Genomic DNA, 21,567 nt, shown 5'->3' with positions numbered 1-21,567 from the left:
AGAATGGTGTTAGACGATAGGTTAGTTTCCATGCTCCTGGGAAGCACAAGCTAACCCTTTGTGTTAGGAACTATGGAGAAAGTTCTTGTAATATACAAATGGTGATTCAACTCATACTTGGAATTTGCAAAATCGTGTCTAGGTCAGGAGAAAGTCACCGTTGTCCAAACTCATTTACCTCTCTGCTACTTTTTATTTTCCTAATCATTTATTTAAATGATCCCTGGTCTATTTTTGATGTCCATGAACTTAGCTTATCAATACTAGGGAACGAACTCAGGCTGTCTCTTTCTTTGCTCACTTTGGCTGGCCAACTCTCTGGTCACTGTGTTCAGGGTCTTTTTCTTTTTAGGTTGACCGTTTGGGAACACTGGTCCTTTGGGATAATTGAATAGAATCAGTACTTCCAGAAATAGTACTGGCGTTAGTTCATTTCTGTTGGTTTTAGTTACCAAAGATCTTATTACACTTTTTGATCCTGTTGCTTTAACATACTGCAAAATGCTTAAACTAATGAATGTTTTGGTTTTCACATGAGTGTTACTCTTTGCCCAAGTTTTTGTCAGTCATTTGGAGGCAACTACAAACCCTTCACTTAATCTTAATTAGGTATGTAGACTTTAGTTTTCACACTTATATGTACCACATATGGAAAGGTAAAAATTTATAAGAAAACACCAAATAATGTCATAGTAGCATTACAGATGAATTTTTTTAAGTTGCATTTTTTTAATGATTTTAAATTAACAATTCATCTCCTCTGTATTCTAGTTTCTGTACTAGATTCTACCTACTCCCTTTGTGACTTTAAGTAGGGCACATAATTTCCCTGGATATCAGTTTTCCAGGGAAAAAGTTGATTACTTTAGAATGTTACCATAGGATTACATAAGATAATGTTTGCATCATATTTGTACACATTGTATTAAATAAATGTCACCTGAAGCAGTATACTCCTTTTGGGGGGCTATTACATTTTCTGTCCCTACATTCCTACCAATGGCAAGCTCCCAAATCTTTCCATATTTCTTTATTAATTCAGAACAAAATCTAGCTTTATCCAGTTAAAAATTTTTCATAGATTTAGTATACTTTCCTGTATAAGGTCGTATCTCTATGGCTTTTTCAAATGGAAGAGCTTTCTTTTTTGCTGGCACAGTTTGCAGCACAAAGGAACTCAAAAATTCTTAACCACATCCAACAGGCCCATTTTGATTCATTCCACTTCACTGGGTAAGGAAAAGGAGATGAGGGATCCCAAAGCAAGAAGTCTTCTTTGTTCTCACCTGCAAGGCTGTCTTCTAATTCAGGCTCTGCAGAAGTCAAATGCAAAAAAAAAGAGGCAGCAGACTATTCCGGAAGATGGAATATACCCTCTGAGAATGGTGATCTTGAAGGGTGTGCTTTGACCTGTTTTCTCCAGAAACTGATGAGCCGAACCTCTTAATAGAGCACATGCACCAAGCTATGTAAACTTCTGGCACCTGGGTGTGAGATGAAGCCCCTCCCTTCATGTCCTATGTTCAGGGAGGTGACTGTAATATTGGCAGGTTGGCAGTGTGCATGCTGACAGTGTTGGTCCAGAGGAATGAACTGCCCTATGCTCCCAAGGCCCTGCCCTAATTCAGCTACCCTGAACTGTGAAACCAGCTGGCCAAGACCTGGAAAGTGAATTGGGTCTCTATAGATAATACCCCTTTTCTCGCCTCCCCTTTTACAAGTACCTGCTGCAGAAGCATTAGCCAGCTATTGTGCATATTTGATGTCTAGGATCAGAGCCCTTTTCTTAACCATTGGTAAAGAAAACTACCTATTTAGAGAGACTTAAAGGGTTTAGGATACTAGACTTTTAAAATAAACCCAGCAAAATCCAGGCAGGATAAACAGAAAGAAACCAAACCCAGATACATCATAATTGAACTGGTGAAAACTTAATATAAAGAGAAAACGTTAAAAGCAACCAGAGGAAAAAAGATGCATTACACAGGGTAATAATAATACAAATAATGGCTGATTCTCAGAAGATATATAATAAGGTCCATAACACAATGGAATGACATTTTTAAAATACTGAAAGAAAAATATCTCTCAACCTAAAATTTTATATTACACAAAATATCCTTTCAAAATAAAGGCAAAATGTAAACATTTTCAAATAAGTTAAGCAAAATTTCCCTGTAAGAAAGAAATACTGTAGGCCAAAGGGAATGACACTCAATGGAATTTTTGGAACTACAGTTAGAAAGGGAGAGAATAGAAAACACTAAAAAGTTTAAAAATCATTTTTCTTTTTTTCTTAAATTCCTTGAGAACAATTGACTATTTAATTCAAATGTAATAACTGTGTACTGCAGAGTTATAGCATATGTTAAATTATTTAACAGTGGCACAAGGGGTGAATAAAATTATATTGTTGTTAGTTTCTTATACGTGGTTTAACGTTAATTCATAGTAAAGTGTGATAAGTTAAGAATGCATATTATTGTAATTATTAGATTAACTATTAAAAAGAGATATTAAAAAAACCTTAAAAGCCAATACAGAATATAGAATTATTAACTACTCCAAAAGGGGACAGGAAAAGAGGAACAAAGGGATAAAAACAAATAGAAAACAAGTAGCAAAATGACAATAATACCAACCACAATAATAATTTTATTGAATATAAACGAATGTAACCTTCCTATTAAATTAGTAAGGTTTTGAATGGTTTATTGTGTTTCCAAATAAGCAGAGGCTAAAAAGGGCCCTATTATCAATGACCCCACAGCTCTTTTTCACATTTTTTAAAATAGACTGTAAAAAAAACACTGTGTGCTTTAACTTTCTTTCCCCCACCAATTTTCAATTTTTGCTGTCACAATTTACATCTTCTTATTTGCATATTTCTTAACAAATTATTTTAGTATTATTTTTAATAGTTTTGTTCTTTAACATTTATACTGAAGATATAGGTGATTTACACACCACCATAACATTATTAGACTATTCAGAATTTGACTGTGGACTTGCTTTTACCAGTGAGATTTATACTTTCAGATGATTTTATGTTAATCTTTAACATCTTTTTCTTTCAGCTTGAACACCATTTAGCATTTTTTATAAGAAAGATCTGGTGATAATAACCTCCCTGAGGTTTTGTTTTTCTAGGGAAGTCTTTCTCTCTCCATCGCGTCTTAATGACAACTACCAGTGTAGTTGGGAGCTCTTGTTTGGGAATTGTTTTCCTTCAGTACTTTGAATATATTTTCCAACTCTCTCCCAGCTTGTAAGTTTCTGCTGTGAAGTCTTTTGCTAGATGTATTTAAACTCTCTTATATGTTATTTGCTTCTTTTCTTTTGCTGCTTTCGGGATCCTTCCTTTGCTCTAGATCTTTGATGGTTTGATTATTATATGTCATGTGGTAATCTTATTTTAATTGAATTTTATGGGAGACCTTTGCCCTTATTTAACCTAAATATTTATCCTTCTTCAGGCTTGCAAAGTTTTCTGCTATTATTTCTATAAATAAGCTTTCTATCCCTTTATCTTTCTCTACTACCTCTTGAATGCCAATGACTCATAACTTTGCTCTTTTCATGCTGTCCTATAGATCCTGGCAACTTTCTTAATTTCATTCTTTTCCTTTTTTCTCCTCTGATAGTATATTTTCAAATAAACAGTTTTCGAGTTCACAGATATTTTCTTCTGCTAAGTCAATTCTGCTGTTGATGTTCTGTACTGCATTTTTTACCTGTTCATTATGTTTTTCAGCTATAGGATTTCTGCTTGTTTTTGTTAATTATTTTGATCTCACTGTTAAATTTATCTGATACATTTATGTTCTGTACTGCATTTTTTACCTGTTCATTATGTTTTTCAGCTCTAGGATTTCTGCTTGTTTTTGTTAATTATTTTGATCTCACTGTTAAATTTATCTGATACATTTTTTAATTGTTTCTTTGTTCTTTTTTGAGGTTTTTGAGGTTTACAGAGCTTCCTTGATACAGCTAATTTGGATTCTTTGTCAGACAGTATATAACTCCATTTCTTTTTTCACCTTATTTAGTCTGTTTGCTGATGTAATGTTTCTCTGATTGTTCTTGATCCTTGTGGTCATGCATCAATGTCTGCTTATTGAAGAAGTATTTATTTCAGTCTTCAGAGTCTATTTTTTTTCTGAGAATGTTCTTTAAGAGGAGCCTGTCCAGAGATTCTGAGCAGATCATCTGGTGTGAACCACTGCAGCCCTTAAAGCACTAGGGGGTGCCCTAATCCAAGAACTGCCACAGCCAGCATAGACCAGGCTAAAATCTCATGGCCCTCCAGGCTGGCCCAGAACAGAACTAGAATCCCAGGGCCACTGAGGCTGGTGCAGTGGACCTGAAGCCCACAACCTCAGTGGCCTGCCAGCCACTGAGGTTTATACATAGCAAGGCCACTGAAGTTGAGTAGTGGTGATGCAGGCCAGAACATGAGTCTGTCTTGGAGGGACTTTGGGTTCTCATTTGGCACCTGGTGGGTCTGGAGGCTCAGACCATAGGTGCTGGCCCTAGACTCTGAGTCAATACCTATAATGGAATATTATTATAACTAGAGTGAAATATATGTATATGTATATGTGTATGGGCGTGTAAACACACATACACCACAGTTTCCTTATCCATTTATACATTTACTGTGGTGGCGCTATTGTTCAGAATCAAGGCAAAGTCCTTGTTCAAGTCCTATGTTCAACTCCCTCTCTTTTCCCCAAGCAGATGGTGTCTCTCTCCATGCTGTGTACCCTACGATTGGGGGAGGGGTGATGCAGGCCATGTAAAACTGTCCTTTCTACTCTTTTGTATCATTATGCTATAACCATGTACTGTGATTGATCTTTTACCTAGTTTTCTTAACTTTTTTGAAGGTTTTTTTGTGCATAGATAGTTGTTTAAATTAATGTTTCTGTGGGGGAATGATTGCTGAAAACTCCTATTCTGCCCTCTTGATCCACCTTCTTGATCCACCACATGCAACTCTCCCATAGTTCTTACACTTAGAGTATGAACTGAGAAAAGTGATTTATTTTTCATAATTTTAGAAGATATAGAACATCCTTAGAGATGTTCTGATGAAATGCCCAAGGGAAAGTTTGACCAGTTGCCTCTGCAAGGATTGGTCACCAGTCTAACAGAATTACAAATGTTGGTTCTCAGGACTGACTTGAAAGTTTATTGGCTATCAGCTTCCATCCATTCCCTGGGGAATCTTCATAACATTCAAGAAACACAAGACAACCATGTACGAAGAACTAACAAACATACCAACAAAAATAATACTCTGTATTAATAGACATAAACCAAAAATAATAAGAACAGTTGATGAATAGCAGATTAATATTGGCCAAATACAGCATCTTTAAAACAGCAGGTCTAATTATATGATGGAAACACATCTTTGTTTACAAATCTTAGAATAGAAAAACAATTCAGAAATGAGACCTCAAAAATTTAAGTAAGTATTAACATCATTGTTTAGTATAACTCACCTGACAATGGATCAAGAGAATTTTAGAGATGGAAATAAGAGGCCCCAGAACATGACTATTTATCCACTAGTTCCAAAGAATCCTTGCAATTAAGTCATCAGATTGATCTCAGTGGTTCATTCATGTTTTGTCAAATTGCAGGTTCTCCTTCTTAAGGGCTAAATAATATTCAATTGTGTGTGTGTGTGTGTGTGTGTAAGAGAATGTTATATAACACACAATGGAATATAATATAATGTAATGTAATATAAAATAACATGATATAATATAATATAATGTAACACAATATAATACAATACAATACAATATAATACAATATAATATAGTATGATATATACATAAAATATACAATGGAATATTATTATAACCAGAGTGAAATATACATATATGTGTGTGTGTGTGTTTGTGTGTGTATATACACTACAGTTATATATGTGTGTGTGTGTGTGTGTGTGTGTGTGTGTATATATATATATATATATATACACATATACACACACTACAGTTCATCCATTTATATGTTTATGGATGTGGAGAAAATTATGCTAAGTGAAATAAGCTAGACAAAGAACAAAATATTTCATGATCTCACTTATATGTGAAATCTTATAGATGCCCTTTATTGTGGCAAGAAAGTTCTCTGCTACTCCTATTTTTCTAAGAGATTTTAGCAAGAATAAACATTGGGTTTTGTCAAATTCTTTCCTTCTGTCTTTAAGATGATTATATAATTTCTCATGTTTAGTGTTTTTGATTTTTTTTTGGTTTGGTTTGGTTTGGTTTGATAGCTGGCTTGTACAGGGATCAAACCTTTGATCTTGGTGTTATCAGCATCACTTTAATTTGTTAATATTATGAATTCCATTGATTGATTTTTTAATGTTGAAACAAAGTTGCATCCTTGCAATTAATCATACTTGTTCATATTTATCATTTTAGATATTGTTAACTTCAGTTGTTTTTTTTTTTAAGGCTGAGATAATACTACAACCCAACTCAACAATGTTTCTTTTTTGAATTTTTGTCTAGATAATCTATCCAATGCTAACAGAGTGGTATTGAAGTCCCCAACTATTATTGTATTGGTGTCTAGCTCTCACTTTAGATCCAATAGTATTTACTTTATATATCCTGGTGCTCCGATGTTGGGTAGATATACATTTGCGATTGTTATATCCTCCTGCTGAATTGATCCCTTTATCATTATATAATATCCTTCTTTGTCTCTTTTTATAGTTTTTGGTTAAAGTCTATTTCATCCAATATAAGTGTAGCTACTCTGCTTAAGTATGGTTTCCATTTGTGTGGAATAACATTCCATCCCTTCACTATTAGTCTATATGTGTCTTTATAGGTAAAGTGAGTTTCTTCTAGGCAGCATATAGATGGGTCTTGTTCTATAATTCTTTCAGCTATTCTATATCTTTGAAATGAGGAATTTACATTCAAGATTGTTATTGAATGATATTGCCTTGTTCCTAACACTCTGTTGATTTTTTTGTGTTTTTTTCTTTGCATGTATCTCTTACTTCTTTCTCTTTTATTGTTTGTCTTTGCAATTTGGTGGGTTATTTGTAGTGATAAGATGTCTCTTTCTTGATTGTTCATGTGCTCTGCTGGTGAGTTTTATTCTTTCACATGTTATCTCCGTGGTAATTATCATTCTTTTTCTTCCACATGTAGGACTCCCTTGTGGTGGTAAATTTCCAGTTTTTGTTCATATAGGAAAGGCACTATTTCTCCTTCATTTCTGAAGGATAGCTTTTCTGGGTAAAGTATTCTTGGCTGGCAGTTTCTTTCTCAGCACTTTAAGTATATCTTTCCTCTCTCTCCTGACTTATAAGGTTTCTGCTGGGAAATCTGCTCTTAGTCTGCTGGGGATTCACTTATAAGTGACTTGACACTTTTCTCTTGCTGTTTTTAGAATTCTCTCTTTGTTGGGCCGGCCCGGTGGTGCACTGCTACAGTGCGCCGCTTGGGAGCATGGTGGCGCTCCCACTGAGGGTTCGGATCCCACATACAGACCGGTTCCCACTCAGTGAGCTAGGTGTGGGAGCAACGCTGAGGGTTGCGATCCCGTTGCCGGTCCCAGTCCGGTATGGGTGCGACACTGAGGATTGCGATCCATTGCCGGACATGAAAAAAGACAAAAAGGAGAAAAAAAAAACAAAAAAAAACAAAACAAGAATTCTCTCTTTGTCTTTGGTTTTTGACAATTTGACTACAGTGTGCCTCAGAGAGGACTTTTCTGGCCTAAATCTGTTTGGAGATCTTTGAGCCTCTTGAAACTGTAAATCCATTTCTCTCTCACTACATGGAAGGTTTTCAGCTATTATTTCATTAAAAAGATTTTCTATGCTTTTTACCTTCTATATTTCTTCTGGAACACCCATAATATGTATGAATGTACACTTAAAGTTGTCCCATGGATCTCACAGGCTTTTTTCATTTAAATTTTTTTTTTTCCATCTAACTGGGTTCTTTCAAAAGCTTGTCATCAAGTCCACAAATTTTCTCTTCTGCTTTATCTACCCCATTGCTTAACTCTCAGTTGTATTTTTATTTCATTAAATAAATGCTTTTGTTCCAAGATTTTTTTCTTGGTTATTTTTTATGATCGATACCTTTTTTGAATGTATTTTTTCAGACCTGAATTGTTCTCATTTTGTTGTGTTTTCTATCTACATTTTCTTGCATCTCCTTGAGTTTCCTTAAGGATACTATTTGAAAAATTCTTTTCAGACCCTTATAAACCCTTTTCTTTGGAGTCTTGTACTAAATAATTATTGTATTCCTTTGGTGAAGTCATGTTTCCTTGTTTTTTCACTTTTCTTATATTCCTATGTTGATGTCTGGGTATCTGGCAGAACAGTTGATTCTTCTAATTCTCTGGAGTAGGTATGGAAGGGAGAGAAGCTTTCCTGTATATGTGTTCTATATTGTCAGTCAAGTAGGGTGTTTTTGGTTTGGTCCTGGGTGACTCCATTAGTGGAGTTTCTATGTGATTTCTTCAATTATATTCAATGCTGCAGTTGTCTGTGACTGCTTCCTTGGCTTAGGTGTGTGGTGCTTGGCAGCTCCTTGCTGGGGTGGTCAATGTTGGGCTGGGTCACAGTGGTTATAAATGAGGTCTTGAGCTTTTGGGAGAAACTTTGGGATGTCCATCAGCTCTTCACCTGGACCGGGTGACCCTGAGTGAGCTCACTGGTGCCCCAAACAGGATCCTGTACCCCTGTTAGTGGGACTGATGTGCAATGCACCTCTTCAGCTTAAATGGGCAACCCTGGGTGGGCTTGCTGGGGTCATGGTCCTAACCTTGGACTTTGAGGAGACAGTGAGGTTCTCAACAGCTCCTTAGCTGAAATGGGAGACTCAGGTGGGGTCACTGTGACTTTGAATTTGGCCCTTAACACCCAAAAGCTGCACTGGGGAGCTCGGCAGCTTCCTAACTAAAATGGGCAACACTCGGGGAGGTCACAGGGGCTGTAGGCAGGACCTTGTTCCCTCAAGAGAGATGTCGGGGGTGCTGTGCATATCCTCAGAAGGAGTGGGCCACTCTGGGTGAGTCTGCCCCTCAGTTAAAATGGGCTGCCCTGCACAAGGTCACTGAAGTTGTGAGTGCACCCTTGTGTCCTCAGGAAAGATGCTGGGTCATTCTGAAGCTCTTCATCTAAAGTGAGCCATACTGGTTGAGGTTGCTGTGGATGTGCCCCACAACCTCAAGAGAGACACTGGGTCACTCTGCTAGTCCTCAGCTGGAGTGGACCTCCCTACAGTAGCTAAATAAGGGTGTGGCCTGGCCCCTGTGCCCCCTAGAGATATCCTGGATTTTCTGAAGCTCCCCAGCTATAGCAAGTGTCCCTGGGTGGGCTCAGATGGGGCTCTGTGACTTCGAGAGAGGGGCTTACAGGTGCTCCAAATTTTTCCACTAAAGTGCATGGCTCTGGGTAGGTTTGTTAGAGCCATGGCAGGACTCTGTGCCCGGGGGAGAGGGCATGAGTATGCCACTGAAGACAGCAGGGCTGCCATCAGTGGCAGAAGACCCCTATGGTCAGCTTTCTGGCTGCAGAATGTGCACAAACAGGCTCCCTCTGTCTTGGGGGTAGCCCTCCACACTGTGCTGAAATGCCAGTTTGCAAGGTATAGGGTGCCACATGGGCTTCGGTGTCAGGGTTGCAGTGTGATTAGGGGGTCTTAGGAATATGGAGATGCTGCTGCTATTGGGCCCCAGGGCAAAATGCACTCAGGCATTGGCTCCAATCCCCAAATATCAATGTACTGCAGCAGCCCAGAACCCAGGATGTGGGAAGCTCAGTATGAATTCCCTCCGTGGATTAATGCAGTTGTGCGGCCTTGCAGCAGCTCCCCATACTTGGCTCATGGCCTAAAAGGGCCACATGGCTCCATTATAGCTTGGATTGCAGGTGTTCACTTACCTTTTTCCTGAAGGCAGAAGTTCCTCTTGATTCCCTGCTGCTCCTGACTAGGGGGTGGAGTGGTGGAGGCCAGGTGTCTTTTTCTGTTCTCTGTGTGGCTATCCTGAGGTTCTGTGCTCACTATTGTTTTTGTTACTCCTTGGATGTGTTCCAGAGCTCTCCTTTTGTTATTTTCATCAAATGTAGTTTTGTGTTCCTTGTTTTTATCTCTCTTTGTGAGAAAGAGGAGTGGTAGAGTCTTCAAGTTGACCATCTTGTTCTGTCCCAGTCAATGAAGTTTTATAATTACCGTGGTAGCTTTTATCATTAGCTTGAGTTTTAGCCCTTCCCTGTCTCCAGGATAATGGCCGTGTAACTTTGCAATGCCCTCCCATTGTGGGTGGGTGTTCTGTCCTACCTCTTGGATATGGACTCAGCCATGTTATTTGTTTTGGCCAGTGGGATGTTAGCAGATGTGCTATAAGCAGATTTACTTGTTCAGTTTGTTTTTTCTCATGAGCGTCTGCCATCACTTTAAGAGCATGATAGGCTAGGAGATAAGAGACACGAAGAGATGAAGCAGAGCCAGGTCACTGTGGTAACTGCAGCTGCAGGCCGGCCTAGATCAGCCAACAACCAGCTCATGCCTGGATGCATGAGAGCTCAGAGCCATAAGCTTAGCTAACTCCTAGGTAGTCTCAGACATGTGAGCAGTAGGCTTCTCCTTGTCAGCTCCTCAAGTCTTGCAGTTGTTTATTACTCAGCATTATTGTGGTAATAGTTATTACAAGTATAAAACATAAAACTCAAAAATTTTTTGAGTGTTGTTTTTTCCAATTAACTCTTAAAACCAGAGATAACTTTTATTGATTGATAGAATGAGACAAGTTTCAATGGAAATTTCTTCCTTTTTTTTTATTTGTTTTTATTAATAGGAATTGGAAATTTCTTCCTTTTAAAACAAAATTCACAAAAGAAATCACTGAGAAAATGTTTTTGCATAAATAAGTGGATGAGAATAGAAGTTTTATAATAGCATTGTTACTTAATTATTTGGACTCTACTAAATAATATGCTAAAAGTCTCAGCATAATATTAACAAAAATAATTTTAAATGATAAATCACTTAACAGCTCAATTAAGTCCTCCTTCAATTTGATTCAATACAAAGAATTAGAAACCATCTAACATAAACTTTATTTATCCAGTCAATAAAGTCATCTGATTTCACATTTTCTGGGAAGTATCAAAATTTTCTTCACCAAGCCATGTACATTAATTATACTTGCTGTTCTTTCATGTGGAAGTAAGATGTAAAGTACCTTAACATTGGGAACAGTTAATTCATAGACATCATCCTATTGCCTGTGAATATTTACATATTTGTGTCAAAATTGAATTTTCTAGATTATCTCTATGCACCTTAAAAGGCATGACAAAGGGCAGAGATGGGGGCATGTGAAATTTATTGTAAATAGATTAGCAATTTTGTTTCACAATCAAAAACAATTAAGTTTCTTACTTAGCGGGGCTGGCCCGGTGGCGCACTGCTACAGTGCGCCGCTTGAGAGCGCAGCGGCGCTCCCACCGAGGGTTCGGATCCCACATACAGACCGGTTCCCGCTCACTGGCTGAGCGAGGTGCGGGTGCGACACTGCGGGTTGCGATCCTGTTGCCAGACATGAAAAAAGACAAAAAGGAAAAAAAAAAAAAAAGTTTCTTACTTAGCATTTGGCAGCATGTCATCTGCCAAGAAAGAGTAATTCTGAATAAATAAAGCTACTTTTCTAAGGTTCAGGGCATTCATCCAAGACAAAGGGCAGAGATGGGGGCATGTGAAATTTATTGTAAATAGATTAGCAATTTTGTTTCATAATCAAAAACAATTAAGTTTCTTACTTAGCATTTGGCAGCATGTCATCTGCCAAGAAAGAGTAATTAATTTTGAATAAATAAAGCTACTTTTCTAAGGTTTAGGGCATTCATCTAGGAATGCATCCAAGAGTGTATTTTAATCTACATTGTGAAAATTAACTTCAAGAGAAGAGATGATATTGGACTAATAGTAAGTCTCAGTTTGAAACTTGTATTAATAATTGTTAAGTACATGATTTGCTATCGGAGACAAAACATGTTTCTCATATACTGATGTAAATGCAGTAAGCACATACAAGGAATGCACAAAAGAACAGATAAGTGAAAAGCAAATTAAAGAATGACTGTGACTCCAAACCTGAGTTTTGTATTCATATTACTGATGATTATAGAATTATAGCAGTGGTCTCAACTGGGGACAATTTTACCACCAGGGGACACTTGACAGTGTCTAAACACATTTTTGTTTCTCACAAATGATGAGGTGCTACTGGCATCTAGTGAAAAAAGGCCAGTGATACTGTTGAACATTCTACAATGCACAGAACAGTCACAGCAACAAAGAATTATCTATTCTAAGATGTCAATAGTACTTAGGTCAAAAAATTCTGACTTAGTCTAAACAATTTAGATGCATACATGCTATTCCATGTATCAGTAATGGTTCCTTTTCATTGCTTACTAGTATTACAATGAGCAGATACAACATTTATTTTGAATAAATAAAGCTACTTTTCTAAGGTTTAGGGCATTCATCTAGGAATGCATCCAAGAGTGTATTTTAATCTACATTGTGAAAATTAACTTCAAGAGAAGAGATGATATTGGACTAATAGTAAGTCTCAGTTTGAAACTTGTATTAATAATTGTTAAGTACATGATTTGCTATCGGAGACAAAACATGTTTCTCATATACCAATGTAAATGCAGTAAGCACATACAAGGAATGCACAAAAGAACAGATAAGTGAAAAGCAATTAAAGAATGACTGTGACTCCAAACCTGAGTTTTGTATTCATATTACTGATGATTATAGAATTATAGCAGTGGTCTCAACTGGGGACAATTTTACCACCAGGGGACACTTGACAGTGTCTAAACACATTTTTGTTTCTCACAAATGATGAGGTGCTACTGGCATCTAGTGAAAAAAGGCCAGTGATACTGTTGAACATTCTACAATGCACAGAACAGTCACAGCAACAAAGAATTATCTATTCTAAGATGTCAATAGTACTTAGGTCAAAAAATTCTGACTTAGTCTAAACAATTTAGATGCATACATGCTATTCCATGTATCAGTAATGGTTCCTTTTCATTGCTTACTAGTATTACAATGAGCAGATACAACATTTATTTATTTATTTAAATTTATTTTTTCTTAATTGACACATAATAATTGGATGTATTTACAGGGTGCATTGTATCATTGGATATATGCATCCAATGTGCAATGATCAAATTAGAGTAACTTGTGTATTTATCACCACAAACATATGTCATTTCTTTATGTTGGGAATATTCAAAATCCTCTCCATTAATTATTTGAAATTTTACAATAAATTGTTAACTGTAGTCTCCTTACAGTGCTATTGAACACTAAAACTTCTTATCTAACTGCAATTTTGTATCCATTGACCACCCTCTCCTTATCTCCCCCCTGTTATTTGTCTCTAGTAACTGTTATGCTACTCTCTACTTCTATGACATCAACTTTTTTAGCTTCCACTAAAAGTAAAGCAAGTTATGCGGGGGGGGTACAAAATAGGTCTTAAAACATTTAACAAGACTAAGATCATAGAAAATATGTTCTCTGACCACAGTAACAGAAGGAAATTTAGAAAATTCACAAATGTGTGGAAATTAAACAACACTCTCTTAATTAAACCATGGATAAAAAGAAAAAAAATCACAGGGAAATTAGACAGTACTTTGAGATAAAAACTGAAGTAGAACATATCAAAATGTATAGTATGCAGGGCTCATGCAGTGCTTAGAGGAAAATTTATACTTGTGAACACCTATATTAAAAATAAGAAAACATCTCAAATCAGTAATGCAAACTTCTACCTTAAGAAAATAGAAAAAGAAGAGTAAACTAAATCAAAACCAAAGATTACAACAAAAATATATGAAATAAGGAACTGAAAAACAATAGACAAAATCAACAAAACCAAAAGTTGATTTATTAAAAAGATCAACAAAATTTTCAAAACTTTATCTAGATTGGCCAAGAAAAAAGAGAGAAGACTGAAATTACTAAAATCAGAAATAAAGCATGGCATTATTATATTGTCATTATGGGTTTTGTGGTGCCAAGATTGAGTTTCTTTCTCTTTCTCATTTGCATTTTTTGTTCTACCAGTGGGTTTTGTTCTTTCTTGTGTATTTGTGGTAGTGATTATTGTTTTTCAGATTTCAGATGCAGTATGTCCTTGAGAATTTTTTATAGGGCTGGTCGTGTGGTGGTGAACTCCCACAGTTTTTGTTTGCCTGGAAAATACACTATTTTCCCCTTATTTCTGAAGGATAGCCTTGCTGAGTATAATATTCTTAGTTGGCAGTTTCTTTCTTTTAATATTTTGAATATATAATCCCATTTCTTCTGGCCTGTAGAGTTTCTGTTAAGAAGTCTGTGGGTAGTCTGTTAGGAGCTCCTTTATATGTGACTTGACACTTTTCTCTTTCTGTTTTTAAGACTCCCACTTTGTCTTTGAGCTTTGCCAGTTTGACTATACTGTGTCTTGGAAAGGATCTTTTTGTGTTGCATCTATTTGGGGATCTTTGAGCCTCCTGGATCTGAAGGTCCATGTCTCTCCCCATACCCAGGAAGTTATTATTTCATTGAATAGGTTTTCCATGCCTTTTCCTTTCTCCTCCCGTTCTGGAACACCCATGATTTGAATGGTTGTGCTCTTAAGGTTGTCTGCTAATTCTCTTAGATTTTCTTAATTTTTTAAAATTCTTTTTTCCTTTTTTGTCCCCATGGGCTATTTCAAAAAGATTATCTTCAAGATCAGACATTCTTTCTTCTGCTTGTCCTAGCCTGCTGTTTAAGCTAATGCTTGTGTTTTTTATTTTGTTGAGTGAATCTTTCAGTTCCATGAATTCTGCTACATTCTGTTTTAAGGTATTAATCTCTTCGTAAATTTCTTCCTTCATATCCTGGATTTTTTTTTCTTGTTTTGTTATGTCATCTGACTGAGTCTTCTTGTATCTCAGTGATTTTGCTTAAGATTGTTGGTCTGAATTCTTTTTCAGTCATTTCAAGGGATTCCTGCTCTATAGGGTCTGGTATCTGAGAATTTCTGTATAGTGTATTCTATTGGTGGTATCATATTTTTTTGGATTTTTGTATTTCTAGTATCTCTACATTGATGTCTGGTCATCTGATAGAGAAGTTGCTTCTTCTATTACTTGAGTGGGCTTTAAGGAGAGAAACTTCCTCTTCTTTTCCCAGTCTCTACTAGTGACCCCCCTTGTGTCACTGCTGTTGGGTTTCTGGCAAGCTTCCTGCATGGTGGCTGTGGCTACTGCTGTGGCATCAAGCTGCTTTTGTGGCAGCTGTGGCTGTGGTGGGCCATTAGCATGAAAGTGGTGTTTTTAGCATGCTCTCTTGCCTGTTTCTGGGAAGAGAGTGCTGCCCTTGGTTCCTGTCCAGAACCCCAGGCATTGCTCTCTTGCCTTCTTCTGGGCAGAGGAAGCTGCCATTGGCTCCTACATAGGACCCTGGGCATTGCTCTCTTGCCTGCTTCCAGGTGGAGGGACTTCAGTGGTTTTATTCTAATCCAAGTAAGGTAAAACAAATAAAAAATAAATTTTTTTAGTTTTTGGTTTTTTCAGATCAAAATTGTTTATTCTTCTCTGCTAACCTCTTTCTTCAGCCACTCTGTTACACCCCCAAGGGCACCAGGGAGTCCCAGTATACATGCACATATACATATACGAATATATACTTATGTATATACTGCATACATATGCACATCTGTGTATATATATAATATACACGCATGTAAAATCTACATAGTGTATGTGTGTCTGTGTATATATACACATGGATATACACATATACATATATATTGTTTCTTTGCCTCCCACGGATTTGTCACCCCATTTCCCCTGGGTGACGGAGCCACAAAGGATTACTCAAAGCCCATCTCTTCTGAGCAGTGAGAAACCCCAAAGTGGTTAATCTCCCAGAACCCTCAAGAGAGAGTCATTTCTTTCATTGGGGAAATTAATGACGAATTGGGGTTCTCTTCCCACATTTATTCTCCAGACCAGGAAGTTACAGGAAGATAACATAGGTGGGGTTATAGTTTAATAATATAGGCTGGTAACATTCAGTAAAACAAGCAAAGTGACATTCCATAAGGCAATTTAAGTGATCGACCAACAAAAGCTTGATCTTAGCATACATTCCTTCTCCGTACACAGCTTCCCAGTATCTTTACATATCAATCAGTAACTTGTCTGTCTTTGAACCAGGAAACTTGCTGTGTTACAATTCTTTATCTTATAACAGAGACTATAGCCTGGGGAAAATTTCCTGTTTTTTGCAAGGTCAACATTTTATATATACTTTTAAGAAGTTAGACTAAACCTGAAAGTACAAGAAACTAGGCCCTGTGAAATATATTTGCTCTATAGTATACTCCACAATATATATGTATACATATTTAAATCTGTCTTTCCAGAGAAAACAAATATAGAGAAAGTGTGGTCTCTGAGTCCCTGGAAGCTTTCCGTTTCTAGGGTCTACTCTTTTTCCTAGAGTCAATATATATTCCTCCTTTTATATTGTTTTACTTATACTTACATAAATAAAACATTTTACTGTAGCTCAGAGTAGCTCAAGTTGATCATTATTACTTGGACCTGAATAATCTCAACCAACTTCGATAAACTTTTAGCAGCAATTTGTTGTTTTTGAGACTGCTCATATTCTTCTCTTAAGTGTTAGCTAGGTTCCAGAGATCAAAGACAACACAAAGCAATTTCCACATTCCCATATCTTGTGTTCCCTAGAGAAGCAAGGTTTGGATCATCTTCTAGTTTTAGCTTTAAATGGAATTATTGACACTATAAGGATCCCAGGGAAGCAGAAATACCAATGAATGCTCTATTTCTCGGCTCAAGATTCTGTGTTGACACCACCAATTGAAGGCATCCACCCAACGAAAGTCTAGCATGTAGCCTAGGTTATTGGATTGAATACCTGAGTTTTGTGCGATAGATTCTAGAACTATTTTTATCTCTGGAATCAATCAGAATTGATTGATTAAAGGGATATGCTACAGGTCAAATGTGTCCCCAAACAGTTTATGTATTGGAAACTTTATCTCCACTGTAACAGATTAAGAGGGTGGTAATTGAAAGGTGGGGCCTTTAAGAGGTGATTAGATTTTTGACAACGGCACCCTTGTGAATGGATTGATCCATTCATGGAGTAATGAGCTTGGTTCTAATGGCTTTATAAGGAAAGCGAGCGAAAAGGTTAACTCTCTCTGTTCCTCGGGCCATTTTCTCCATGTAACACCCTTTGTCACTATAGAGAATCACCAAGCAGAAAAAGGCCCTCCCCACGTGTGTTCCCTGAAGTTTGTACTTTCCAGCCACCATACTGTAAGCAACAAATTTCATTTCTTTATGATTTACCAAGTTTCAGATTTTCTGTTACAAGCAACAAGAACAACTAATACAGGGTATAAACTAAGTTAAATGACTCCCTGGTTTTAATCTTTTTTTAGAAATGGGGAGTTGTGGTATAGAATCACACAATGGATCATAGTCCACAAGAGAATGTTGTTTTTCAGAGTCTGATATCACTAGAATGTAATTATTCCAGACCCCAAAAGAAAGAATGTTTAAGAAGTACTTTTAATCTTCCAACCTATACAGTGGTAAGCACTTTATTTAGGTTTTTTCCTTTAATTCTAACATGATTCTACAAAATAAAATTAAACTATTATTCTTATTATTCTTTCCAATTATAGATCAGAAACAGAGACAGTGGTCAGAAACCCATACTACATTTTTAAATGTTCGTTTAGCCTTAGCTATCTGTCATGAGATATATCCCAGAGGTTCAGAGTCCTAGCTTGGGAGTCATAATAACTGAGTTCGGATTCTGAATTGGCCACTTACTCGTTGAGTGGCCTTGGACAGAGAGTGTAAATGCTCTCTAGTGTGGTTTTCTTTTCTATATGACCACGCCTACCCTCAGGGTAGTTATCAGTACTAAATGAGTTAAAGTTTGTGAAGCACTTAGAATGCTGCTGGAACATTTTAAGGGCTATCTAGATGTGAGCTATTATTATTGCATTGCCATTTCTCCCTCCCTTTATTGTGTCTCTGTGATTCCTTTAATACTGTCTTAAATCAGAGCTTTCCATTTTGATATACAACCAAGTTGTGTCACAGCTGCCAGAGGAGCTGGTCACAGGGACCAAGTCCTGGAATGTAAATTAGAATAGGAAAAGTGGGGTACAAAGAAGAGCTAGATTCCTAAGTTTCTGCCTCAATGTGAAGGCAGGCTGTCCGGAAGCCTCTGTTTATTCAGAGAATGGGCATAGAGTCCCAGGGCTATGGAGGCAGTGGTCCACTCTTATAGGTTGACAACTTCATCATTTTTCAGCCTAGCTGGGCACCTATCTTCAAACACTACCAATACTTTGAAAATGAAGAATTTGATTTTATTTTGCCTAAAGATATTTATTTATTTTTAATTGAAACATAAATAATTATACATATTTATGGAATACACAGTTGACTACTGGCATTTGTGTACAATATGTGATGATCAACTCAATATTACTACCATGTTCATTATTGCAAATTTTAATTACTCTTTGTGTCCCTTACCCGATTTCTCCCTCAGCCCCCTTCCCCCTCCCCCTTTCCCACCTCTAGTGTTCTCTCCTTCTGAAAGTTCACCATATTATTGTGGTCTTTCTTTCTTTCTTTCCTTCTTTCTTTCTTTCCTTCTTTCTTTCTTTCTTAGCTCTCAGTTATGAATGAGGACATATGGTACTTCTTTTTCTGTGCCTGGCTTATTTCATTTAATATAATTTTCTCCAAGATCATTTGTGTTGCTGTGAATGTCAGAATTTCATTCCTTTTATGGCAGAGCAGTATTCTATGGTGTATATATACCACATTTTCCTTAGCCAGTCATCCATCAATGGACATTTAGGTTGGTTCCATACTTTGGCTGTTGTAAATAGAGCTGTGATAAACATGGGAGTGCAGGTATCCCTTCGACATGATGATTTTCATTCCTTTGGAGATATACCCAGAAGTGGGTTTGCTGTATCATTTGGTAGATCTGCCTGTAGTTGTTTGAAAAACCTTCATAGTTTTTTCCATAATAGCTGTACTAATTTATAGTCCTACCAACAGTGTAGACAATTCCCCCTTTCTCTACCTCCTCACCAGCATTTGTTAGTGTGCCTTTTTTATTATAACCAGTCTAACTGGGGTGAGATGATATCTAAAAGTGGTTTTGATTTTCATTTCTCCAATGACTAGTGATGTTGAGCATTTTTTCATGTACCTGTTGGCCATTTTTATGTCTTCTTTTGAAAAATATCAATTCAGCTCCGTTGCCTATTTTTGACTTGGGTTATATGTTCTTTTATTGTGAAGTTGTTTGATTGAGTTACTTACATATTCTGGACATTAATCCCTTGTTGGATGTATAGTTTGAAAATAGTATTAGAAGCACTAGCCAGAGGAATCAGTCAAGAAAAAGAAATAAAGGACATCCAGATAGGAAAAGATGAAGTCAAGTTGTCCCTATCCGCAGATGACATGATTCTATATGTGGAAAAACCTAAAGAATCTAATGAAGGACTCTTCGAGCTGATAAACAATTTCAGTAAAGTTGCAAGATACAAAATCAATACCCCAGAATCAGTGGCATGTTTATTCTCCAATAACAAAGTAGCTGAAAAAGAAGTCAAGAAAGCAAGTCCATTTACAATAGCAACCAAAATAAATAAATAAATAAATAAATAAAACACCTAGGAATCAATTTAACCAAGGAGGTGGAAGATCTACAATGAGAACTACAAATCATTGCAGAAAGAAATTAAAGACACAAAAAACAGACATTCTATGCTCTTGGATTAGAAGAATCAACACTGTGAAAATGTCCATACTATCCAAAGCGATCTACAGATTCAATGCAATCCCCATCAAAATACCAATGACATTCTTCACAGAAATAGAAAAAACAACCCTAACATTCATACAGAACAACAAAAGACCCCGAACAGCCAAAGCAATCCTGAGCAAAACAAACAAATAAATAAATAAAGCCAAAGGCATAACAGTACCTGATTTCAAATTTATACTACAAAGCAAAACAAAACAGCATGTTGCTAGCATCAAAACAGACACATGGACCAATGGAACAGAATAGAGAACCCACAAATCAACCCACATACTTACAATAAACTGATCTTTGACAAAGGCAACAAGAACATACATTGGGGAAAAGAACTGCCTCTTCAATATATGGTTCCAGGACAACTGGACATCCATAAGAAGAAGAATGAAACTAGACCTGTGCCTCTTGCCATATATTAAAATCAACTCAAAATGGATTAAGACGGGAAACTATAACATTAATAAAAGATAATATAGATGAAATGTTCCAGGGAATAAGACTTGGCAAAGACTTTAGGATTAAGAGCCCAAAACCACAAGCAACAAAAGAAAAATGAAATAAATGGGATTATATCAAACTAAAAAGCTTCTGCACAGCAAAAGAAACAATCAACAGAATGAAAAGACATCCTATTTTGCCTAAATTTAATGAATTTCATAGATTAAACATAATCTATGGTGTCTTCTCCCCAAATTCCTTACATGAATATGCTTTGACTACCAATTTTTATACATGTCTTGACCCTCAAATCATAGTTGATAGGATTTGAGATAGACAAGGACTCACTTTAAGTTTTTCTTCCATGAATTTGGGCCTGGAATATAGAAATGCTAGTCAGTCTTGGACTGAGAACATGTAAAGTATGAGGTAACTTGGCTCATGGAGAAACATATACCCTTGATACTCATATGTGACAGGCTGAGTAAGACCCCTCAAAGGTATCCAGGTCCTAATCTCTAGAATCTTTGTGTGTTACGTTATATGGCAAAAGGGACTTTACAGATGGGATTAAGTTAAGGATTTTGATGTGGGCATATCATCCTGAATTATCTAGATGGTCCCTAAATATAATCACATGTCCTTATAGGAGGGAGGCAGAGGGAGATTTGGCTGCAGAAGAGAAAAAGGTGATGTGATAATGATGGAAGCAGAGTGAGGAAAGGTGACATAATGTACAGTCACAAGCCAAGGAGTGAAGGCAGACTCTACAAGCCAGAAAAGGCGAGGAAACGGATTCTCCCTTCGAACCTCTAAAAGAAACCGGCCCTGTTGACATCCTGATTTTAGCCACATTTGGACTTCGACTGCCATAAATATAATACATTGTGTTGCTTTAAGTCACTAAATTTGCAATAATTTGTCATAGCAGCAGTAGGAAACTAATATATCAGAGAGATAAAAATCATATTGAAAGTCTGATGTTAAGCCACGCAACTCAACCTAGCAAACCCCCGTGAGAAAAAACTAGTTAGAAAACCGAGCTTTCGCTGGCCCGGTGGTGCACTGCTACAGTGTGCCGCTTGGGAGTGCAGTGGCGCTCCCGCCGAGGGTTCGGATCCCACATACAGACCGGCCGCTCACTGGTTGAGCGAGG

This window comes from Galeopterus variegatus, unplaced genomic scaffold (assembly GCF_000696425.1).
Source record: "Galeopterus variegatus unplaced genomic scaffold, G_variegatus-3.0.2 Scaffold2340, whole genome shotgun sequence".
Lineage (NCBI taxonomy): Eukaryota > Metazoa > Chordata > Mammalia > Dermoptera > Cynocephalidae > Galeopterus > Galeopterus variegatus.
This window is presented reverse-complemented; position numbering follows the sequence as displayed.